Consider the following 14,627-nt stretch of genomic DNA (forward strand, 5'->3'; position numbering starts at 1 on the left):
AAACTTATATTCTTAACCTGAAGTCGACGTTGAGGAAAATAAAGACTCTCCTCAAATGGAGGAAAAACTTAATCTAGTTGTCTCTACCTCTAATCCTTCTGATCGAAGAGAAAACCACGCTCGTAAGAAGAGAAAAACACTCGCTGCTGAGCCAATAAATGATGTTGGTATGGATGAGGACGTTCCCAATACAGATCCCTCTGCCTCCGCCAATGGAAAGGTGCCACCGATTATCCTAAGGGAAAAGCAGAGATGGACAACACTTAGAACCATCATGGCTACCTTACAAATAAGTTATAGATCTGCTAAAAATGTAGACGAAGGCATAAAACTTCAGCCCACTACGGTGGCTGATTATAGAAATCTTACAAAGGAACTGGACGCAAGAGGAACTCAATATCATACATTTTCACTTGCCCGAAAAAAATCTGAAAGTAGTCCTACGAGGAGTCACCGAGGATATTGACACGGATGAAATAGTTACTGACCTTAACCTACAGGATCTACCTCCCATAAAGGTCACCAGAATGTTTACATCAAATAAGACACCTATGCCTTTAGTTTTAGTAGAAATTCATAACATTTACAAAGACATCTATAATCTAAAATCAATCTGTGGACTCAAAATAACCCCAGAACCATTGAGAAAGAAAGCATCTTCTGGGCAGTGCCACAGATGCCAAAAATTTGGTTACGCCCAGAAACTATGCAAAGCTCATGTCAGATGCCTAAAATGTAGCGAGAATCATCCCACAAACACCTGCGCCAAGCCAAAATCCACCCTGGCTAAGTGCGCTAATTGTGGGAGGTCCTCACCTGCAATTATAGAGGGTGTATACATCACTCCAAAAACAGATGGAGCGATATAGATCATCGATCTACCTCGACATCTAGTGCGAGAGTTCCTGAAACTCAGGCTTCTCAGTCCTCCAAGAGTGAGAACATGACAACAGGTGCTCTCCCATCATTAACTGAGCCCCTTCAGAAAATGAATCTTCAACATCAAGCGAGAACATCTGTTGATGTGGTCCGCTGCAAACAGAGAGTACAAACCCAGAATCTGAATAATCCACATTGGAAACTATCAGCTATTATCACCTCTTCTCTTGCAAACATGATGCAGGATTTCAGCAACTCAAATCCATACTAAGTGTTACAAAAGAGATTCTTACAGCAGACCCAATTCATATTATCTGCATTCTCTGATGCATAGGGAAAAAATCTCCCCAAATTCTCTTAGGATTATTGCTTGGAATGCCAACGGCATCAAAAATAAACTGTTAGAAATCCAGAAATTCAATAATAGATTCAACCCAGATATATTCTAATCAATGAAACTCACCTGAGGCCTACTGACACCATAAACATCAGAGGGTATCAGATTTACAGAAACAAGAGACTTGGGTATAGAGGTGGAGGTACAGCCTTCCTTATCAAAAACTATATCAGTCATCATTCATTAACCAACCCTACAACCACTAACCTTGAAATCACATGAAGTAATGTCCTCACAAACTCAACTGGAAACCTAAAATTCTTTTCCGCTTACACCCCTTCATTAAAGACATTATTGACCTCAGATCTGGATGCCATCCTTGGAGTAAAAGGACCGGTCGTTATCGCTGGAGACTTCAATGAAAAACATCCTGCTTGGAACAGTAAAACTACCAATAAAAATGGTCGAATCCTTTCTAGCTACACAGGATCAAACTATGCTGTTGTAGCTGGATCTACTCAACCAACTCATCTCAGTGCGTCTGGCACTGCTGATATCCTGGATATAGCTATACTGCAAGACATTAAAGTACAGTACAGCCTTAAATCACTAAACGAGCTGTCGTCAGATCACAACCCAATTCTGCTGCAATTGGGAGAACAAGAATTCCAATCTCCTCCCTCTCATTCAAGCAGATCGTGGGAGAGACTGTCTAAAGCACTTCAGGATCAAATTGGACCCCTCCCTCACATATGCACACCAGAACATGTGGAATCTGTAGTGACTAGCCTCACCCAACAGATTAAGTCCGCTATAATGGTCGTAACCTTCCACAAACCTGTTCCCAAGCCTGGTCGTTTACGTGAGGATATTATGGACCTGATCAGAGAGAAGAACAGAGCTAGGTAGAGATTTCGTAACAATCGCGCTCCTCGGGATAAGACAGTGCTTAATAGATTGAATGGAGAAGTAAGAGATGCACTTAGACACCAAGTCTAGGATGAAAGGTTGGCCTCTACCTGACCTATTGATCACTCTATCTGGGGGTTACTGAGAAACATCAAAAATAAAACAGATCCCCCCATAATCTCAAACCAGGATCTAGTCCACACAGATGCCGATAAGGCAGAAGCCATACTAAAAAATCTCGAGGAGCAGTGCAAACCTTCTCATAACAACTTAAACTTCAATCACTTGTACAAAATCCATAGACAGGTCAGGCATGCATTAAATCTCCCAGATATCAGTGCTGACCATATTGTACCCGCATCACCTGTTGAATTATATGATATTATTAAAAAACTTAAGAACAATAAAGCTCCTGGACCAGACGCCATCTCAAACAGGGTGATCAAGCTGCTGCCTCGAAAAGCTGTAGCGCACCTGACCAGTATAATAAATGCAATCTTAAGACTTCACTATTTTCCTTCCACCTAGAAACTGGCTGATGTAATTCCTATACATAAGCCAGGCAAAGACCCACACTTACCGCAAAATTATCGTCCAATCAGTCTCATCTCCAATCTGGGTAAAGTTCTGGAGAAAGTTATCCTCTCACGACTCCAAACCTCAGTAAATGATCTAAACGTCCTCCCTAAAGAACAGTTTGGTTTTCGGCAACACCATAGTACTACCCAGCAAATCCACAGAATTGTCGAATACATCACCACCAGTTAAAATTGGCGCCAGTGCACAGGAACTGTTTTCCTAGACCTATCCAACGCATTTGACAAAATATGGCATTTTGGACTCCTGCACAAACTTCTCTCAGCCGGTACCTCACTAAAAATGGTTCATGTAATCCATTCATTTCTTCAGAATAGATCAATGCGAGTTAAAATCAACTGTTCTACATCCTTCCAGTTCCATATCTTTGCTGGAGTGCCGATCTCTTTTGTCTCCATTGCTGTTTTCTGTATACATGTCAGACATCCCAAACAATCCGATTACTTCCAGTTTTGCCCTGTATGCGGACAATAATGGCAATACTAACCAGATCTCTCCGACCATATTACATTACCAGAAAGCTTCAGGAAAACATTCTAAAGCTGGAGGGTTGGTTCTCCAAGTGGAGATTGGAAATCAACTCCTCAAAAAGCTCAGCCATTCTTTTCTCGAAAAGGCCAATATCTCCTGCAGGAGGTGTGTTACTATTCAATACTAAAATTCCCTGGCAGACAGAAACAAATTACCTGGGTGTAATTTTCGACAAAAGCTATTTTTCAACCAACACATCAAGTCTGCATGTGCAAAGGCTTCTAAAGCCACACCTCAGATCTATCGCTAATTAATAGAAATAGCAAGTTCAGCAACAGAATCAAATTGCAACTATACCAGATGACGAATCATCCTATAATCACCTATGCCTCTCCGACCTGGAGCCGCACCTCTAATGCTAACATTATCAAAATACAGCGAGTGCAGAACAAGTGGTTGAGAATGACTCTGAATGCCCCATGGTATATTAGAAACAATCAACTCCATAGAGACACAAATATTCCCTATATTTTCTCTTTTCTACAATCCTTAGCATTCAAGTTTTTCCTAAAGACGTCCACACATCTCAACGATTTGGTTCAGCAAGCTGCAGCATACGAGGCAATGGACATATTCAAATATTATTATTATTATTGTTCCGGAAACTCCAAGGAGTCGAGAGACTCATCGAGGGAGGCCCTAACATCATGTCAAGAACAACTATTCGACATTCACACAGTATCTATCATACCTTGCCTTGAACTCATTCACGGTCGTGGCACCCACAACAGACTCTGGAAGCTTATTCCGCTCATTCACCACTCCCCAAGTAAAAACCTAGCTCTAACACCCTTGTCAACCACGCTCTTGCCAGCTTCCATGCATGGCCCCTAGTCCTCCCACGACCAGTCATAATTTCAAAAATATCTTCTGGATCAATCTTATAGAAACCCTTCAGTAATTTAAATGTCTCAATCATATCACCCCTTCTTCGCCTATCGTCCAATCTCTGCAACCCACAAATCTTCCACCTATTCTCATAAGGTTCATTCCACAGAACTGCTATCATCTTGGTCACTCGTCTCTGGATCCTCTCCACTTCCTCCCCATCAGGAAGAAACCTCGGTGCCCATAACTGGGCACAGTAGTCCAGATGGGTGCTTATTAAGGCTCGATACAGAGGAACAACAACTTGTTTGTCTCTGCATGTTAAAGTATTTTTCAGAAGCCTAGTTATTTGATGAGCTGATTTAGTCATTTTTGCAATGTTACCCCTAAACTTCAATTCCCTATCCACCAACACTCCCAAATCTCTGGCCTCATCAATCTCCTGGAGTACGGTTCCACCAATGCGATATACTGTTGCTATTATTTTCACCCCAAAATGCAAAACGTTACACTTTGCCACATTAAATTGACATCCATTTTCCCTAGCCCAGTCCTCCAAACTATCCAAATCATCCTGTAAAATTTTGACATCCTGTGCACTCACAATTGCTCTACCCAACTTTGCATCATCAGCAAACAAGTGAACACTTCCTCTCAAATCCTTTCCAATATCATTGATGAACAAATTGAAATGCAGTGGTCCAAGAACAGAGCCCTGCAGCACACCACTAGCCGCAAGCCGTCTTTTAGACTCCACTCCTGAATAAACCACTCTCTGGTATCTCTCCTTCAACCACCCTCCTATCCATCTCACCAACCCTATATCCATCCCCATATGTTGCAGTTTTCTGATTAGGGTTCAATGTGGTATCCGGTCAAAGGCCTTGACAAGGTCCAGTAGTATCACTGTAAACCCATTACCCCTATCCAGTTCAGTCGTCACTGCGTTATAAAACGTGAGCAAGTTACTGAGTCATGATCTACCCTTCACAAAACCATGTTGTCCCCCATACAATATCCCATTTTCATCTATCCAATCCTGTATTATTTTCTTGACTAATTTCTCTAAGACCTTGACAATGATTCCTGATATGCTAATCGGTCGGTAATTTACAACAGCAGTCTTGGAACCACCTTTATGCAGTGAAACTATTTTCCCCTCTTTCCACCCCCTCGGGACTAACTCAGACCCGAGACTCAAATTAAACAAAATGGTCAAGGGTACTGACAATTCTTTAGCTGCTTCTTGTACGACACGAGCTGGTATACTATCCAATCCTACAGATGTATTGACATTGAGGTTTTGTAATAGACTATTCACCTCCACTTCATTCATCACAATTCCCATATAAGCTGTTGGTTCTTTCATTCATGCAATGTCACCACCTGAATGATATAATCTTGCAAAGTGCTCGCTCAGTAAATCCACTATATCAACTGATGGTGTTGCCTCCCTACCTTCGGCATTCTTCAAAATCATTCTGCCATATACATTTTTTCTTTTACTTGCAACATATCTAAAAAACTGTTTGGGATTCTCTTTGACCAGCATGGCTAATGTTCTTTCATAACCCAATTTTGCTTTTCTTACCACATTCGTTACCCTTGTGGCCTGCGCTTTATACCGTTCGTGTGCCTGCCGGTCACTTTTCTCCTTAAATTCCCTCCGTGGTTGTTTCTTTTTTTGCAGCTCAAGCTTAATTGTGTTATTCATCCATTTAACCCCTACTTGATTTATTATTCGGACTATAGGTATACAGTAGGTATACAATGTATATAGAAGACCAAAACTATATTAGCCTCCTATAACGATGTTTAATCTCCATGCCCATTCAGGGCGAGCAAACTACTCGTAAATTTTATCCTCACTGTAACCACAACAGATAGTGGGGAATATGAAAAGCATTTTGCTTCACCCCTAAAAACATAAATGGGAATTGTCAATATCAATTGTCAATCTTGGTATTTAGGGTCTAGCTACTCACTGAGGAGACCGAAAAAAAGGTTGAAACCGGTCTGGGTGGTGACCCCACCCATAATGTATTGCAGTATACATCTTTTAGTGAGATGTGCTTTACATTATTGGAAAATACTAAGAATTGTGAACAGAGCTTTACCCTCCTTTACAAAGAGTTGCCCTGATGTTGTATCATCTTTACACTTGAAGTATGTTTCAGGCTCAAACTTAATTGTTTGCATACTTGGGATTAGGAGTTATATAATTAAGATTATTACTTGGTAACCCTAATAATAATAATAATAATAATAATAATAATATACAGGGTGTTCGGGATAAATTTGACATATTTATAATTAATTATATTTTTCCGTAAGTTACATGTATTAACACACACTTCTCTTCATTTAAAAGTTTGGACCCTTCTTCATTCACATACAAGATGTCAGAAAGGATGGATAGCTGGAACCCACCTGAATCATGGAAGATAATAACTTGTATCATGATGATTCGTGCCCGCCATCAAAATGAGGATATTACGACTGCTGCCCAATGCTCCCTGAATACAGTAAAAACAATCAGGCATGAACTAGAGACTTGCAATGGTGACTACGAGGATGTAGCAAGAAGAAAGATCCCTAGCAGACGATCTGATTGCGTTCGTACAGCAGAATTCCTCGCAAATCTGCAGGAACAGGTGTTGAAGAACCCTGGCATTGGAATTCGGGCTTTGTTCGTGGAGTTGCTAACTGTAGTCAAGCCCTGGATAACAAGGGTAGCCAATGGTAGGCCGTATGTATGGCAGCAGGATTCGGCCCCTTGCCACACCTCTGGGAAAAGTCAAAAATGGTTGTCTGAAAATTTCTACGACTTCACCAGTCCAAATGTTTGGCCTCCAAACTCCCCAGACCTTAACCCCATGGATTATTTTGTATGGGGCGCAGTTGAAAAAGACACCAATCGCACTTCCAGTAATACAAAAGCCCCGTTAATGGATAAAATTAAAACAGTTTTTGCCGCCCTTCCCAGGGAGACTGTAGCATCAGCTTGTTCGAGGTTCCGAAGCAGAATTGAAGCTGTGATCGATGCTAATGGTGGTTATTTTGAGTAAATCTTGTTGATAGTATTGTAATTAACTCTGCCTGTAATGTTTTTTTGTCAATTCATTAAATTTAATAGATACAAAGAAGATTTTCTTTTTCCTTACGAAACTGTCAAATTTATCCCGAACACCCTATATATATATATATATATATATATATATATATATATATATATATATATATATATATATATATATATATATATACACACTTCTTGAAAAGTTAATCTGCAATCCTCACTGGCAACGTGAATCATGCCATGGAACAAGTCAAGTATTTATAACAAGAAAAATATGATGTTCACAACTCAGTTCAACTGTGTATGGATAAAAAAGCTGCAATAGGGGAACTGATAGAGGTTGAAAGAAGTATTATCATAGTATGCCATTTTGTAGGCTTATCTCTTCAGCAAATTATAGACATTTAAGCCTGTTCAACAGTCAGTGATGCCATACCGAGATGAATGTGCAGGTAGTCAACTGCAATTGCTATCTGCAGTGAACGACCATCACCGAAAACGTGACCGGAGGACTCCACGAAGTATACAATATAAAAACTGTCATTCGCCTGCCGACGTATTGAATGTTCTGTGACGTGCATCAACTAAAACACGAATCCGCACAAAAGCATTCAGAAACGAGGCTCACAAGATGGGTTTCCATGGCGGGACCACAATATGCAAACCCCACTTTACCTGAACCAGTATGCAGTCGTCTACAGTGGGATGTGAAAGCTTGGAGTTGTGTTATTGAGCGAAAAATCAGGCTACACCTTCTTCCTAGCAGATGGATGGGTGTGGTGGATGCTCAGTAAACGTCTCTTACCAGAGTAAGTGTGTAACCTGAACTATGAAATATAGAGATGGCAGAGTGATGTTATGGTCCTGTTTTTCTTGGTTTGGCCTCGAACCTCTGTTTATTGTGCCATGAACATTGAACTCCGAAACGTATCTGAACAATGCTTCCTTCTTTGTATCATTTCTAAGGAAGTGACATTATCTCTTTCAGTAAGTCAATGCATGTAAAGTGCTGCTCTAACTTCATGGTTTGTAGACATGAACGTCCCCACCCTTGACTGGCCTCCACAGAGCCCTATTCTCAATCTTATTGTACATTTATGGGATGAAGTGGAGCTTCGAACGAGGTCAAGGGACCATTTGCTACAGTTATTGTAGCGAATGAAGGTCCTACATTTACGTTTATTGTATCAAAAAGGGCGACACGACTCTGTATTCCATACATGGTGACTGTTGACTTCTTTTAATGCAGCGTTTCTATATATGTCGAAATTCCGCATATAACTTTTGACTCCCTAAAAACCTAATTATTAATATCTTACTGTTGATCAGGAGCCTTAAAGAAAAAATAAACAGTCGATTAGCGCATATTTTGTATTTTATATTTATTACATACTGTATTCTTACAAAGGAGCAAGTTACAGAAAAGAAAATATTATTAAGATAATCATAAGGAATAGAAAATCTATTTTCAGTACTCTACCTTATTTATCAATATCTAAGTTTACGTAATCTGTTTACAAAATGTATCGTCTCTCTCTCAGTATCTACAGAAACATTGTCTTATATGACAAAAAATACTGTAGATATATTACTAACACTAGACATTAAAAATGAAAACATAATGTGAAAAAGAAATTCATGTTTATTTACAGGCATTAGGACTCAGGCAATATGAAATAGAGTATATGATAACTATATGAAAGCAATCATATTATTATTATTATTATTCCTGATACCTCCAAGGAGTCCGAAGACTCATCGCGGGAAGACATCTTCAACTGTCTCTACATCTTACCTCTACTACGAATCAACGCCATCTACCGCCCACCTCCAACACTACCACAACTAGTAATTTTTGTCTGTAAATTGCGTGTGTTCTGAAGGGCCGATTTGTATGTATGCGGGATGAAAAACCCGAGTTTCCGGGAGAAAAAACCCTGCTACCTCCGTATGAGATCGGCTAACTCACCATCGATTGAAATCGACCAGATAAAGATTCCTCCCGTCGCGACGAGAATCGAACTTAGGCCTATTCCAATCGAAGGGCGCAATGTACCGTCGTTCTTCCAATTGCGCTACGGAGGCGCTATTGCTTTCATATAGCCTAGTGTAATCGATAATTGCTTCAAATTAACCCAGCCTATACATAAGGAATGAATCGTTATAAAATGTTATTTATGCTAAGTAATTAATTACTTTAATTTTACTAATTCATTAATTAATAACAGTTAATTTTATGCAGTTCTGATTTAGTACTGCATCTTTACGTTTGTTTACATTTCTCTCGACTGGGAGCGGTGTCATGTACTGTCTGTTAGTGTTTGTGTGCCTACGTTTTAATACATTTTAAGTTTTTATTACCGATTTGTGCATATTTTGTGGTAGCAAATGGTAAAGCAGACTTCTTCTATTGCATCAGTCTTATGACTGCTAGCTCAGCAGCATTTCCTTCCATTCTTCTCGTCTGTTGGTTTTCCTATTTATTTCGTAGTATGTTGTTAGTCCAGTACTTATCTATATATTTTATGCATTCATGACATACCTAATTTTTTCTTAATTCTTTCGATATTTCTAGGCTACGCGGTTCGTCTGTATTGAAATCTGCAAAAAATTTTCCAATATATTTATTTATATTTCAAGTTGATTTCCAACTCGTTTCAATTATTCCTTACGCGCCACTAGATGTCATCATCATATTATTACAAACTATAGGGAATACCGAGTTCACTATGACGTGTACAGGTTGTTCTCAGTGTGGCTTTGTTAATTATGGAAATGAAATATCTTTTTCAAGCCGCAACCAGTTTTCATTTTGGAAAGTTATTTTACTAATCTTTGTTATGCATCTGTTGATGAGAATTTCTTGAGAAATATCGGGGTACAGCAGCCCCTCAGATGTCGACGATTACGATATTAATTCAGGGTTTTTGGGAAACTGGATCTGTAGCAGATAGGAATCGCTCCGGATGATCCTCCATTTTGACTGACCATAATATGGATGTGGTAAAGCGAGCACTGCAGCGCTCCCCAACAAAAAGCCTCAGGAAACTCGCCATGAAATCATCAATCTCATACGATAGTGCCAGAAAGCTGCAAAATGGTTACAATTTCATTACTATCGTGTGCACTCAGTCCATGAACTGAAGGAACCAGAAAAGGCTAACGAATAATTTTCTGCATATGGTTATGCTCATTCCTTGAAGAACCTATATAGAAATGCCTGATACAATTGCTTTAGATATGAGGCATGATTTCATCTCAGCTGGTAGGTGAACACTTAAAACAAATGATTTGATCATGTGAAAATCCACATGCTTTTCATGAAAAAATTTTGTATACTCAAATAATTGGAGTTTGGTGTACGATATCACGTTGTCGTATAGTGGGACCCATTTTCTTTGAAACGACGGTGAATACTTCCGCCTACCAAGATATTATCACGTACTTTGGAACTCCTTGATGTCAGCGAACTTCATTGTTGGTTCCAGCAGGCAAGTGACACCTTCCACACTTCGAATAGTATCCAACATTTTTTACAAGAATTTTTCGGTGACTGTCTCATCTCGAAAGAATTGTGGCCTCCAAGATCACAAGGTTTATCACCACCAGATTTTTTTCTTTAGGGGTATATCAAAGGTGTTGTGTATTGGAATAATCCTCACACACAGCATTAACTAAAAATGCACATTTCAACTGCGATTGAAAACATCAGTGTAGTGTGCTGGTGCAAGCTGGCATCAAACCTGGTAAAAAGAGCGCAAGTTTGCATTCTCGAAGGAGGTGACCACTTTTAACATATGTTATAACGAGGTTCCTATTCTTCTTTTGTTATAACGGTCCGATTATACTTCAGCTGTTTTATTTTTCGTACACTTGTAATATTTCACCAACTGTACTACTTTTTTTCAGACTTGACTGCGATTGGGCGTTAAAAATTACAATTCCAATTAAAAAAAAAAATTATAATAATTTGCACAAGGATAAGGTTGATGTTGCCATGTGCAGAACTAATATTAATGGTATATTAGGAACGCCGTTTGAAAAAAAGGCCCAGACTGGTTATGTGCATTCTTAGAATTTTCTAGTGTTCTGATAGGTTTATGAATGCTCTCTGTTAGAAAATTACTGGCAGAAAACAACTGTAATTCTCGTCCAGTTTGTTCTGTGAAGTTAGACACTGTCAGAAGAATGATCATTATAGATTCCAATCTTGCCATGCGTCCGCGCGGTTAGCCTAGTGGCTATGCGCTTCGCAACCATATGCCTGGGGAAGGAGTGTCCTAGGTTCGATTCCCGTCGGTGACGTGAGGAGCTGAAGGATCTTCCTCAGCCATAGCCAAGTTAGCCAGTCTTGGGCGTGGACAGCAGGGTTTTTTCTCCAGTTTATCCTGGGGTTTTTCATCCCGCAAAGCAGGCAAACTGGCCTTGAGAACTCAACACTACAGGCCATAGGATACACCGGGGCATAAGGCTGACCACCTTATCCTGTAAACGGATTGAGGTCCGATGATCAATGGACCCTCGACACCGCAAGGTAAAAGAGGGTATAAGGAAGATGATGATGATGATGATCTTGCCATGCACTAAATGATGTATTTAACTTTTTTTAATTAAGTTATTTTGGAAGTAAGCAATTAGGCTTCTTCTTGAAAACTTGAGTTTTATGTGTGCACTTGAGGAAATTCGACTGTAAAAATCACATTTCCGACAGTTGTGCCTCGAAATTTATTCAGTTTCAGACATTAACATTAAAGTAATGGTATAGAAATAAAAATATATCTAGGTAATCACTGTTAATATTTACTCTACTATGGTTGAATAGGAATTTTCAAAACTTGTTCTGCTATCTTGTGCAGATAAAACAAAATTTATTTTGTATATGTTAACATTCTCTTAAAGTATAGCAATAATAATAATAATTAATAGAAGTTGTTAGAATTATGAGTAATATGATCTTACCGAATACTTGACCTATGAAAAAGTGTCAGTTGAAAATATGATCATCATATTAGTTTGTGTTCCTTCCTCTTACCAGAATGTAAACAGGGAACATGGCGTTTATGTATAGATTGTATTCTATAAGAACTTTGAAACTTTGAATCGATATGATCCACAATGTCGACAGGAATACTTCTTGTTTATTTGTGAGTGTTTGGAGTTTAGGATTCAAACTCGGAATATGTCCGTTCTCTAAGTCTAGAACTATTCTACGATATTCAAATAGAACGAATTCGGCAGTCATGGTAAAAAGATCTAAGCTGATCACGTTTCTGCTCATTTTGGAATTCCAGAGGTATGCTACGATAATCAAATAAAGCGAATTTAGCTGAAATGATAACATATGGAACTCGATACCGTGATTGTCGATAACAATAGAGAATGAGATAGCGTTTTATACTTTGTAGCATTCATAGTTCTTTCGATATGCTGCAAGTAAACGAAATAATGTATATGGCAGAATTATTTTAATGAATGCTGATGGTAGGGACGTAACTGAATCAGTCGAAATAGTATAATTACAAAATGAACATTTTGCAAGAGTATATATCATCCAGTTGGTGATATTACAAGAACGAGAGAGAGAGCCACAGGCTTATATGGGAACCGAGGTAAATGATACGGAGGTGAATAGCATATTATAAAACCTTAATTTTGAATACAGCTGTGGGATTGGATGGTAGTTTTACGAGTTTTACGTGAAGCGGCGAAAAAATTGTCACTGCCCTTGATCATATTGTTAAATCTAAGTCTCAGCTCTGGGTTAATGCTGATGGGGTTGAACAGTGGCGCACTCAAGATTTACTCTTGGGGGAAGCTGAGTTGAACGGATAAAAATATTTTTAATGCAAGTTCAATAAATTTCATTAGGTGATTATAAAAAGTTATTTAAAAATAAAATCCAGTTTTCTTTTCTTTTTACAAAACTTTTGAATTACTTCAGTCGTGGTTGTGGGCCTTAAAGGCCTGTTAAGGACATTGGGATAGGATACGGATGACACAATGATGATTAAAGAGACTTCCTTTGCTACATACATACACACAGAGAGATTAAAGTAACAAAGGTAGTCCGTATAATCGTGATTGTGTCATCCCTATCCTATCCCAATGGCCTTAACAGGCCATTGGGATATGACTAAGGCTCACAATCTTCCAAGCATGCTTGGAGTTCGTAATCGAAGTATGAGGATAGGATGGTCACCCCTATGCCTCTAAGTATTCCTGGTTGTATCTCTGTGTATTCACGGGGCCGGTTTGCCTGCTTTCGGGATGAAAAACCCAGATAAACTGGCGGAAAAAACCTTGCTGCCCACGCCCAAGACCGGCTAACTTGGCTAAGGCTGAGGAACATCCTTTAGCTCCTCACGTCTCCGACGGAAATCGAACCTAGGACACTCCTTCCCCAGGCATATGGTTGCGAAGCGCAATGGCAGGCACTAGGCTAACCATGCTGACGTGATTATGTATAGAAGATCATAAATAGATTTTTAAAGGCGTAAGTTAGAAAATGACTTTTCACTGATGTATGTTGTTACCGGAAGAGTTGCAAATATTTTAAATAAGTTACAGGTGTTAGTATATATCATTTTGTCACACTTCGAAACTGTGACATTTTTGCATGGAGCTATAGCAAACAGTTCTTGAAAATTTTTTTTATACCACAACTTGAGTTCGGGCAAACGAAGTAGCGCTCGTTCTGCCAGAGCACTACTTCGTTCGCCTTGTGTTCAGGAGGCCGTGATTTCCAAGAGCTATACAGGGTGTTCGGGATAAATTTGACAGTTTCGTAAGGAAAAAGAAAATATTCTTTGTATCTATTAAATTTAATGAATTGACAAAAAACATTACAGGCAGAGTTAATTACAATACTATCAACAAGATTTACTCAAAATAACCACCATTAGCATCGATCACAGCTTCAATTCTGCTTCGGAACCTCGAACAAGCTGATGCTACAGTCTCCCTGGGAAGGGGCGCAAAAACTGTTTTAATTTTATCCATTAACTGGGCTTTTGTATTACTGGAAGTGCGATTGGTGTCTTTTTCAACTGCGCCCCATACAAAATAATCCATGGGGTTAAGGTCTGGGGAGTTTGGAGGCCAAACATTTGGACTGGTGAAGTCGTAGAAATTTTCAGACAACCATTTTTGACTTTTCCCAGAGGTGTGGCAAGGGGCCGAATCCTGCTGCCATACATACGGCCTACAATTGGCTACCCTTGTTATCCAGGGCTTGACTACAGTTAGCAACTCCACGAACAAAGCCCGAATTCCAATGCCAGGGTTCTTCAACATCTGTTCCTGCAGATTTGCGAGGAATTCTGCTGTACGAACGCAATCAGATCGTCTGCTAGGGATCTTTCTTCTTGCTACATCCTCGTAGTCACCATTGCAAGTCTCTAGTTCATGCCTGATTGTTTTTACTGTATTCAGGGAGCATTGGGCAGCAGTCGTAATATCCTTATTTTG

This window comes from Typopeltis vanoorti, chromosome 21 (assembly GCF_054136105.1).
Source record: "Typopeltis vanoorti isolate ZY-2024b chromosome 21, IOZ_Tvanoo_1.0, whole genome shotgun sequence".
Classification (NCBI taxonomy): domain Eukaryota; kingdom Metazoa; phylum Arthropoda; class Arachnida; order Uropygi; family Thelyphonidae; genus Typopeltis; species Typopeltis vanoorti.